Consider the following 10,041-nt stretch of genomic DNA (forward strand, 5'->3'; position numbering starts at 1 on the left):
CACACCTAGGTGTATTCGTATCAAAGGGTATAACGCATCAGCACCTGAGCCACCTATAGCAGGCTCGTATATGTCCAGCATGAAGGTGCCAGCAACCTCCTGTTTATTACTGTACTCTTTCAAGTCTACTTATTGGAGTACAAATGCCAAACCTGGCAGGCTGTCAGTGAACCCACAAAGACTTATGAACAACCAGCCACCAATCACGTACCCCAAACAGTCCCCCAAAAATACAGAGACTTCTTTAAATTCTCCTGGATGCTATTTACTGTATACATTGTCATGCCTGTCAAAAGCCATGTGACTGTCCTGCAAGTAGATTTTAATTTAGCTGGAAACTGACACCTGCATTAACAGGTCACCCTGGCAGCAAAGCCTTTAGCCGCTGATGAATCTCAGAAGTCAAAGGTTGGAACCACTTTATTTCCTGCAAACTAGTGCAGTGCTGTTACACTTTTTGAATGTATTGCCTATCCTGCCAAAGCATGGAGAACTTGGAACTGTCCTAGAAAATATCAGTCCTGGGAAAAGCAAAGGCTGCCAAGGAATTAACGAAAGGGTATTGATTTCTGACCTTTGCAAGAAAGGATGCCTGGGCAAAAAGGCAAGCAGGGTGCAATAAAAGTCTTATTCATGGAACAACAGAACAAAATAAATAACGTAGGCTTTCTGCTAGTGCAGGGAGGAGAGGCAGCATTTTATCTAGCTTGTGTCCCTTTGAGAGAAGATAAAACTTCCATAGACTGCCATGGAAGGAGATTTGTGAAAATGCCAAGTGCTTCTCATGATCCGGGCTCAACTCTCCCTTTTAGGCAAGATATTTAACAGTGACAAAAGCAAAAATGGTTGTACACGGACCACACATGCCTGACCTGTGGAAACCACTGCCACAGACTGGGTCTGAACCCCAAAGGGATACATTTATTCAAGAATGCTCATGGTTTCAACAACTCTGTGTCTCTGTTCTCCAGAAAGGAGAACGGGCTTCTTGGGAAGGGTTTCTATCTGAGCCGCAAAGTCTTCATGCAGCAGGGACCAAACATTCCTTTTGAGTCATTAAACTCAGCTGTTTTGCACAGCAATAAACCCTAGATAAGGAAACAGCCAAGAGCAGCACAGATTGCCAGAGGGGTGGGGTAGAGCAGAGGTCCCTGCTCCAGTTCCTGAAAAAAACCTTCACTTGTACTCTCCATGACTAGTTAACTGCCTCAGTGGCACAGGTCATCCATGAGCAGAGGCAGTCGCGTTAACACTAGAAACAAACCCAGGGAATAGGGTCATGGCAAGTTTCTGGCAAGAGCCATCAAAGCCAAAAGCCATAAGGACTGGAAAGTCTCCTGGGGCCTGACTGTGTGAGCACAGCCATCCCCACCGTGAGCTGGCTTGCAGTGATAACATTGTGTGCTGAGGTTGGCAGGCAATCCAGGTGAAGTCACAAGAGGAAAAGCTTCCCACCCTGCACAGCCTCAGTGGTCACATCCACAGCTCCTCGCCCGCTTACTGCCCCTCGTCCCACTCCGCCCAGCCCGCCCTCCCACACCGCAGAGGACACACTGCCCTGCCTGGCTTTCTTCCACCGTGTTGGGGTAGGGCTGGCTCACAAGTGGCCATTGTGTTTCCTAGGAAGTACTGTTACAGCAAGTACCTGCTCATACCGGCTGTGCGTGAAGGCTCAGAGCCTCTACTGGCATGTAGTTAATATCACCCCAGCCTCCATCTGCGGCAGCGCTCATCTTTCCAGCGCTGTTCTCAGAAGTTTCTAATGGTATGTTGCACCACCGACTCCTCCACATGCACACTCTTGGCCTCTGCCAAAGTTTAAGTCCATGGGGATTAAGGTAAGAAATGAAGCAAAACACTGGCATCATGGGAATATAGTTTTTCCATAAAAAAAATAAAATGTCCATGGAGGGGAGAGGGAAAGAACTCATTCTTGTTTGGGTCAGAAGTATGGAATCATTGCTCAAGGTTTAAAGTTTGAAATATATGGAAAAGCCATAGATGATTGTATGCAAATGCATGTCTCATCTTGGCCAGAGGAGAATTAAAACTACACTGATAAATGAAGATTAATACCTCTTATCACTGAACACCTCAATGGACACTAATGAAGCCTCATTTACTTTGGGATATCACTACAGCATAATCCAATAAAAAGGTGAACGAAACATTGAGTTCAGGTGAGAGGCCTGCATCTAGCCCATGCCCTCTTCTCCCAGTGAAGATGGTGCCTGGTTGCTCCCGCTGGGGACTCTGATTTCTCCCACCCTGTACACCCAGAGAGACAGACCTACGGGTGCCACCACAGAGAGCGGAACAGTGCTTTGGGATGAGGGGCTGGTGGCAGGGTGGGGTCCAAGCTCCTTTTTGAAATGCTGGTGCTCACCTCCACCACCCTCAGTGGTCTCTCAGTGGTAGAGGTGGCTGCCGGTATGGACTGGGAACATTGTAGATGGTTACATGGGAAAGAGGAATGAAGGGGGAAAAATGCTGCTTACTGGAGCAGTAGCATTTGAAACTTAAAGAGGGAGAGTGATGTGGTTTGGCTGTTTGCACAGGGCAAAGTGAAAAGGAGTAATGACTTGGGTTGAGAGTGGATGCCTTCTGCTCTTGCCATGAAGTCCCAACTCTAAACCTCGTAGGTGCCAGCAGCAAGCCAACCTCCGACTGTAATGCCAGAAAGAACTGCTGTGATCATCTAGACCCACTCCTTCAAAAACTTGAGTCAGAAGACTTGGCAAAAGTCCTTCCCAGCTCTGCAAGGGTCTGCTTTCTGAAAAGAACCCAGCCACAATTTAAAAGCCTCCTGTGGAGTACCTTCCACAACCCTCAGTGGGGTTTTCTAGTGGTTAACGACAATGTTAAAAAAATAGTGTTCTTTTCCATGTGACTTCGGCCCCCCCCCCCCATTTCAAATTCCAGTTTTTGGGTCTTACTACCCTTCAGTCTGCTAAACCATAGAAAATTTGTTCCCTGCATAAGTATATATAGACACTGAAAAAAGTTAGCCTTCAGCTTTCCCTTTTCCCTTCAACTCTTCGACTTTTCACTGGAAGGCACATTTCCAGTTCCTTAATACCCTCAGACATTGTCCCTGAAGCCTCTCCCATCCAGGAACTACCAACAGAAGCACTAAATAGAGTACATGGGAAGTGACCGTGTTAGTGCTAAATGACACACGCACTCAGCCTCTCCTAGAGCTATTCATCTTGAAGTTATTTACCGAAAGCTGCATGATTTCTCGCAGCTACAGCATCATCCTGGAATTTTGTCATCAGCCAGTGAGCCGCTCTAGCCTGCACTCCTTCCCTGTCACTGCTTCCCGAGACAAACTTGCCCACTGATAAGCATAGCCTGTATTCCTTATTCTTTGACATGTGACTTACAGCAGCTAGTGTTATGCTTGGCCCCATCTTTCTGAGCAATCCAGGCTATTACAGTATTAATTATTTTTTTTGCTAGCTTACTGATTTTTGAGTCATTCCTACTGATCAATGAGTATTTTGCTGTCTTTCAGATCAGATCGTAAAGTTCAACAGTATTCAGCCACAAATGACCAACTTTACAATGCTTATTCCCCCTTACAATTACGCATCTCCATCCATTTGGAGGACTGACACATTTCCAGTAAAGTTCCAATGTCTGCATTGCAAAAAACGGCAACAACAAAAAATCTGACAGCACTATACCAGCACTATCTACTACTGGCTCAGTCTACCTTGTGTAGTTTGACTATAAGTGCTTTAAGGCAAAGTTACCATTTGATACATGTTTCTGTAGGGCCCACCACAAGTGGGCCCCTCATTAAGAAACAGTTTTCCTCTCTGGCTGAGGCAAAAGCAAGCGATTTACAATTCCCAAACTGCAGTTAGGATCTTGTCTTTCAGAAATGTAAAATTTCTCATGAAAATACAGGAACGCGAATAAGTTGTTCTCAAAGTGTTTGTGGTGCAAGTCCTTGCTCCGGCAAAGCTTGCCCATGTGCTGAACTTCATTCTATGTTAACTTCATCCTGTCTCAACGCACACTAAAATACAGGCTTTCTGGTTTTGCAGGACTGGGCAGCAGGAAGATGCAGAGCATGCAACAGGGAAGGTGAAACAGGAGGTTAGACAGTCAAAGCTTTTCTTTATACTGTTGTGAATACAAACCTTTTCTCACATCTTCTTTTCAGTTGTTAAACACACGAATATGGGGTTGCAATCCCATGCCGGGTTGCCTCCGGGGCAATACACAAATTACACAAATTGCAAATACGCAAATATATGGATTCTCTGACTTCCAAGGGATTTTTGAAGATTAACTACTTAACCCCTAATTATACCAACACTGGCTGGCTAATGAATGAGGTGAGGCAACACCCTTGGCTGGTAAGATTCACGATGAAAAAAGGTGGGTTATTCCATCCCAGGGAGGAGAAGGGCTCGCAGGTCTGGCATCTCACTGTGCAGATTTCCTATCTGGGACATAGTCCCAGTAGCCTCTATCTACAGGAATGTCTGATATTTCCCCTTTTTATTGTAGGATCACTGTACAAGAAGGTATGAAATCCAATGGCTTTGCTGAGTGTAAACAAAGGGTCCAAGTGACAGATCCTTCCTGCAGAGGTACTTTCCCTCCCTGTCATAGCTAACTAATGTGATAACAACCTACCTCCTCGAAGATTTCACTTTAGCTATAAGGGACACTTTGGTTTCCCACATCATCCAAGTGGTTTGCCCATCTGTGTCAGACCACGCACCAGAGGGGAAGCTAGCACACTTCCGGCTGCTCAGGTTTGGTGTTTCTGATGGGGAGCAGAGATGTGGTTATAGGGTGAAACAGTAGTCGTTGCTGTCAGGAAACACCAGCCCTTGCAACATGCTACTGGATGTTAAACTGTCAGCAACCTTCACTTTAGTCTCTGGACTACGACCAGGAAATACAGAGCAGCATCTTACAAGCATGTCCAAGCATCAACACCCTGCATACTCTGCACCCCAAGGTATAGCTGTGGCCTGTGGTGACAGACCCATGGAGATTTTTGAACACAGAGAGGCTACATGCCAAGAAAGGCTTCAGAGGCCCAAGCTGCAGTACCACTGCATTCCAGCAAGAGAGGTGGAGATAAACAGAGCATCTGTGACTATTGCATGTGGCACTTGCCCTGTGATTCACAAAGTAAAACAGCAGATACATTCCTTTGGTCATATCTTCCTTCATATTACTTCTAGGAACACAGACTTACTCAGAAATCTGATACAGAGGATCCAGACTATGCTAGAGCCACAGCCCCCCAATATGAATTCAGGATAGCTATCTAGGGGATAAATTCTGCTCTCATTGAATTTGGAGAGAACAGCAGGACTTGGGGACCCATCATTTCTGTACTTGCTCCCACAGAGGCCCTTAGCCTAGGTAGCTGGAAAAAAAATACAGTATTTATGGAGTGTATTAAATGGCTGGGACATTTCTCCATTGTACAAACCACTATCAATACTTCTCCTCCTCTCCCTAATTATGTTCTTCCTCTTTCCATATTTGTTTGTTTGGTTGGTTTTGACTCCTTCCTGTTTCTGTCTCCCTCTGCTTCAGCTTGACTGGGCTTTCATTTCTTCTTTACCTCATGAGTCTATCTTTGATATCATCTACTTGGATGATCCGCACCAGTAGCGCTGGGCACTCCTTTTCCCACTGACTGATGGGCTTCACCACCCCCGACAAAACCATATCCCAGTGGTACTAGGCCTGTATGGAAAAGAAGGCATCTCCTGGTTACTGTTAGATCCTTATTGCTTCATACAGCAAGAGCCTGTTTATAGCCTGGAGCCTGCGAAGACTTCTGGAATTTGAAATGCTTTCTCCTTCCATTTTGAGGGCAAGCAGCTGAAGAGAAGAGGAATCATGCCTCCCCTCACAAATATCTCGGCCTTCCAAATATCGACCTTACCTTTAGATCCCACAGCTCAGCAAATATGCTATCATATATCCCACTGTTTACCCAGCCTGTGCAATCTGATAGGCCACCTATATTGAAGGAGGTGATTAATGTCTAAGAACGGATGGGAGATGACTTTCCACACAGCCAGGATATATTTTTGGAAGGGCAAGGCAAAGTCAGAAGGGCTTACTAAACTCTTTGATCATTTAAGCTTCTGCTTACCAAATAACCATCAGTATCCTTTCCATAAACCCATTTATTCTTAGTAACATGAATCCCCATCCCCACTTCTGCAACATTAGCATCTACTCCTAAGCTACATCTTTCCCCCCAGCTACACCATTGTCCCTCAGCAGTTCTAGTAATCCATTCCCCAAGTGCTTTCCTTTTTCTGATTGATGACACATCATGCATCTTGCTTACTGCACCCTTCTGACACCTTCCACAGCACCCCAATCACATGACATGAACAAGCAGTAGGCCACAGTTTGAAAACTGCTGCTTCAAAGCCCCCCACAAAAAAATTCTAAGAGAATCTACTTAATTCATGCATTTTTTTTTTATAGCTTCTGTCCTTCCCCTGTCAGTTGTTACATTCACATCTGCTGCTAACTAGCCTTGTTTTTAGCAAAGCACAGCAGAAGCTAAAGAAATTTAAGCCTGGTAGAGTTATAATATCAGAAGTACTCCCCCACTTCCATTAGCTCCATGTCCTGCTTTTTATTTTCTCTATTCGCTTTTTCTTCTCCTCCTTTCTTTTTTTGCTGGCATGGTGAACTGTTACACAAGGTCTGCAGCAAACACAAGATGGTTAGTGCCAAGCACAGGAGTCCAGCTAGTAATTCACATCCATCCCCTCATTGCTGCACATGGACAAAGAGTGGAGGTGACCAGCGCTGGGCATCTCAGAAGAGCACCAGCAAATACCTGCACCCTTAAGGGATGCCACATAGGATGTCCATGGGAAGCAACTGACTGAGGGCATGACTTTCAGGTGGACATGGATGTCTCACACCTATCTGTAGCAGGGGTATCCATCTCAAAATGGGACTCACCACCTCCCTGTCTTTCCTGGTCTAAGTCCATAATGCAGTTTTCTGTCAAAAGGCACTCCAGGGGAAAAGAAAAAAAAAAAAGATAGTAAAGCCAGGCTAGTGGTGACATGGCCCAATAGGCCACTAATTAGGATGTTTTACTAGAATATGGGAAAAAAAAAAAAAAGAAGCCAAGTTCAACACTTTCTCCATTTGACTTGAAGTTTCTTGGGCAAATGGCTTTGCCCTTCAGGCTCTAGCACATTCTAGGATGGAATTCACCCAAATGTGACAAGGAAGCTCCATAAAATTTCAAAGAATAATGACCAGACAGCTAGATAAAGTGTAAATCTAAGTCTTGATCTTACATGGCAGATTACCAGAGGGATATAAATGAAGCACAGTCCCACTTTCTACCACCATGACAGCTTAGCCTAACATTGTGTACACTTCATTTCATATGCTCTGCTGATCCACTGAGCAAGCTTCAACAACATAGCAGCCTCCATCTCTACAAACAGTGGACTTCAGAGGTGAGGGGGCTACATGATCTTTTTCTCATCCTCCAAGAAAAAAAGGAAGTTAAATCTGGTCATTTACCTCCTGCTGAGGCACTGGCCACAGCACTTACCTTCTCAACCAGCCCTGCACTGTGCACCAATTGATCTGGTATGCTTTCTCCAAAAACCCATTTGAGAGCAGGCCCTGACAGAGATAGCCAGAAGGACAGCTTGCTTATGGATCTCAGCAGACCAAAGTGAGAACTAGATATCAAGTTCCTCAGGCTGTCACCAAACGCAGACTTTGGGGACATTACTGGCAGATATCACAGACTTCCAGGGTGAATTGACATCAGCAGTGCAGGCAATCCAAGTACTGGTCTCAAGAGCAAACAGTGGGTGCCAGGTGGCACACTTGTACACAAATACCTTAATGATGTTCATCTGCCTAACACCTAGGTGGGCAGTTAATCATCATTCATTTCAAGGGGGATTACATGTTTACTGTCTCCAAGGTGGTGCGCTCCTGGTCCTACCTAGTAGGAATTGGGTCAAGGAAAAAGTGTTTAAGTGTAAGAAAAGAAATTTTGAAGGCTTGGGAAAGAGCGTAAAGGTGAGCAAGCAGATGCAGAAAGAGTCAGTAAGTGGTTAAACACCACTCATGAAGACAGAAAGTGTGAGGGGATAGCAGACAGCCATGAAATTGGGACATACGGAGTTCGTATGGAGAGGCTGAAACCTGATGGATAAGTCATAGAAGGAATATGAAGCTGGAGAATGACAAGGGTAGGCAGCAGGACCTGGGAGCAGGAGGCTGGGGACTGCAAGCAGCACCACAGTAACTGAGGACAACTGAACGTTTCACTTGAGGATGTAGGCAAAAGTCAGGTTTTAGAGGAAGAAAAAAAAAAGGTGAAATTTGACAGGTCCATATGCAAGGCAGAGCCTGGATACAGTAAAATATGCGGTAATCTGGACATCACTGTCAGGGAGAAGAGCGGAAGTGCTGGGGGTGATGAAGAGAGGTGGTCTTGGGAAAAGGCCCAGGTTTCCCACGCACAGAGAAGATCAAAGCTGGTGGGGAAAAAAAAAATAAGAGACTCCTAAAGGTAGCAGGGGCAACACCAGATATTCCTGTGAGAACAACTTTGGGATTATGATATTGAAAATAAACTTCAAGGTACCCAAGCAAGTATTGGAAAGGAAGAACTTGGCAAAGACAACGGGAATACAGGGAATGCAGAAGGAGTTTATTTCATTCTGCAAGTTTGCAGCATATGGAAGTGATTACAGGGATGATTACAAGACTAGTGCTATATGAAAGATACAGGATAACAACATTCAATGAATAACACAGTGTAGAGTAGAGCTGTAGCCCACAAAGGAAAAAGAAAAACACGCCGAGAGCTGCATAAGCCAATCTTCTGAATAAGATGGAAAAGTAAAGCAGCAAGTCAAATTGAAACTTTTCATTGATTTCACTGGAAGTTTCTGTTGTTAACAGTAATTCCTTCCTCTAAAGAAGTCCCTTGTTTTACCTTTCATCATTTAAAATAGTTGGATCAGTGAAGATGAAATCAAATCTTCAGCCATGAAAAAAGTGAAGGACTTTGGGCCCAAGTTCTTTGACAAAATCTTCAGAAGTTTTTCTCCAGCAAGGTATTTTAGCATAATGACTTTTCTCTCCAATTCAGGAAGAAGGACAGTAAGTCTAGGATCCTTTTTTTTAAAAAAAAAAAAAAAAAAAAGCATTCTTAAACATTCAAATTTCTCACTCAGAAGGCAAATTCTTCTTTCCAGCCAGTTCCATGACAGGTTTTATTGTTCTCCTCTAGGGGCAAGATACTGTACACCAGTTGGGCACCAGTTACAGGTTCCAAAAATTACATACCTGCTCAGTAGTTGCTTATTGTTTTGTATTCAGGGGTCCTTAGTTCAAACACATGAAGAGGACTCTCTCAAGTGTATCACTGCAAGCTGCTTGCCTGTAAAAAAATAAAATAAAAAATCTCAAAAATAGCTTAAAAAATTGCCATGGGCCTACAGGTGGCAGTTACACATTGAAAAAGAATACCTTCTTTTAGTGACAGTTAAGATTTGTACAAGAACTACTTAGGTGCCTAATACCCCAAGAGAGAGAAATAAGTTATTTCTGGATAAAAAGACAACAAAAAGCCCCTGTGCCTTCCTTCCCATCATCATAACTCCAGTGTTTATAGCTCTAGGTACTAACATACTGCAATCACTTCACACAGCTTACATTTCCAACTCCACTAGGTACTGAGAAGTAACAGCTATCCCAACTTCTGTAAATCCCTATCCTACACAAAAATCATGCGCTGCCGGGCCAATCTTATTGGCTCCATAAATGTAGGGGGTTATTCCACCCTTGCCGTTTCCCAGGTTAGGGCCATTTCGTTATTACCTTGCTCTGGACCGGCGTCCCACACTGGTTGCTGGCTGCAGGCTGGTCAGCCTCCCATGCTCTGACACATCTCCCGCGGAGCTGCTCAGGAGATTACAGCGGCGATGGCATTTTATCAGCGCTGCTACGAGGTGAAGGCGGACACGATAAGGAAGCGCTAAA

Source organism: Charadrius vociferus, unplaced genomic scaffold (assembly GCF_000708025.1).
Source record: "Charadrius vociferus isolate BGI_N301 unplaced genomic scaffold, ASM70802v2 scaffold287, whole genome shotgun sequence".
Taxonomy (NCBI): Eukaryota; Metazoa; Chordata; class Aves; order Charadriiformes; family Charadriidae; genus Charadrius; species Charadrius vociferus.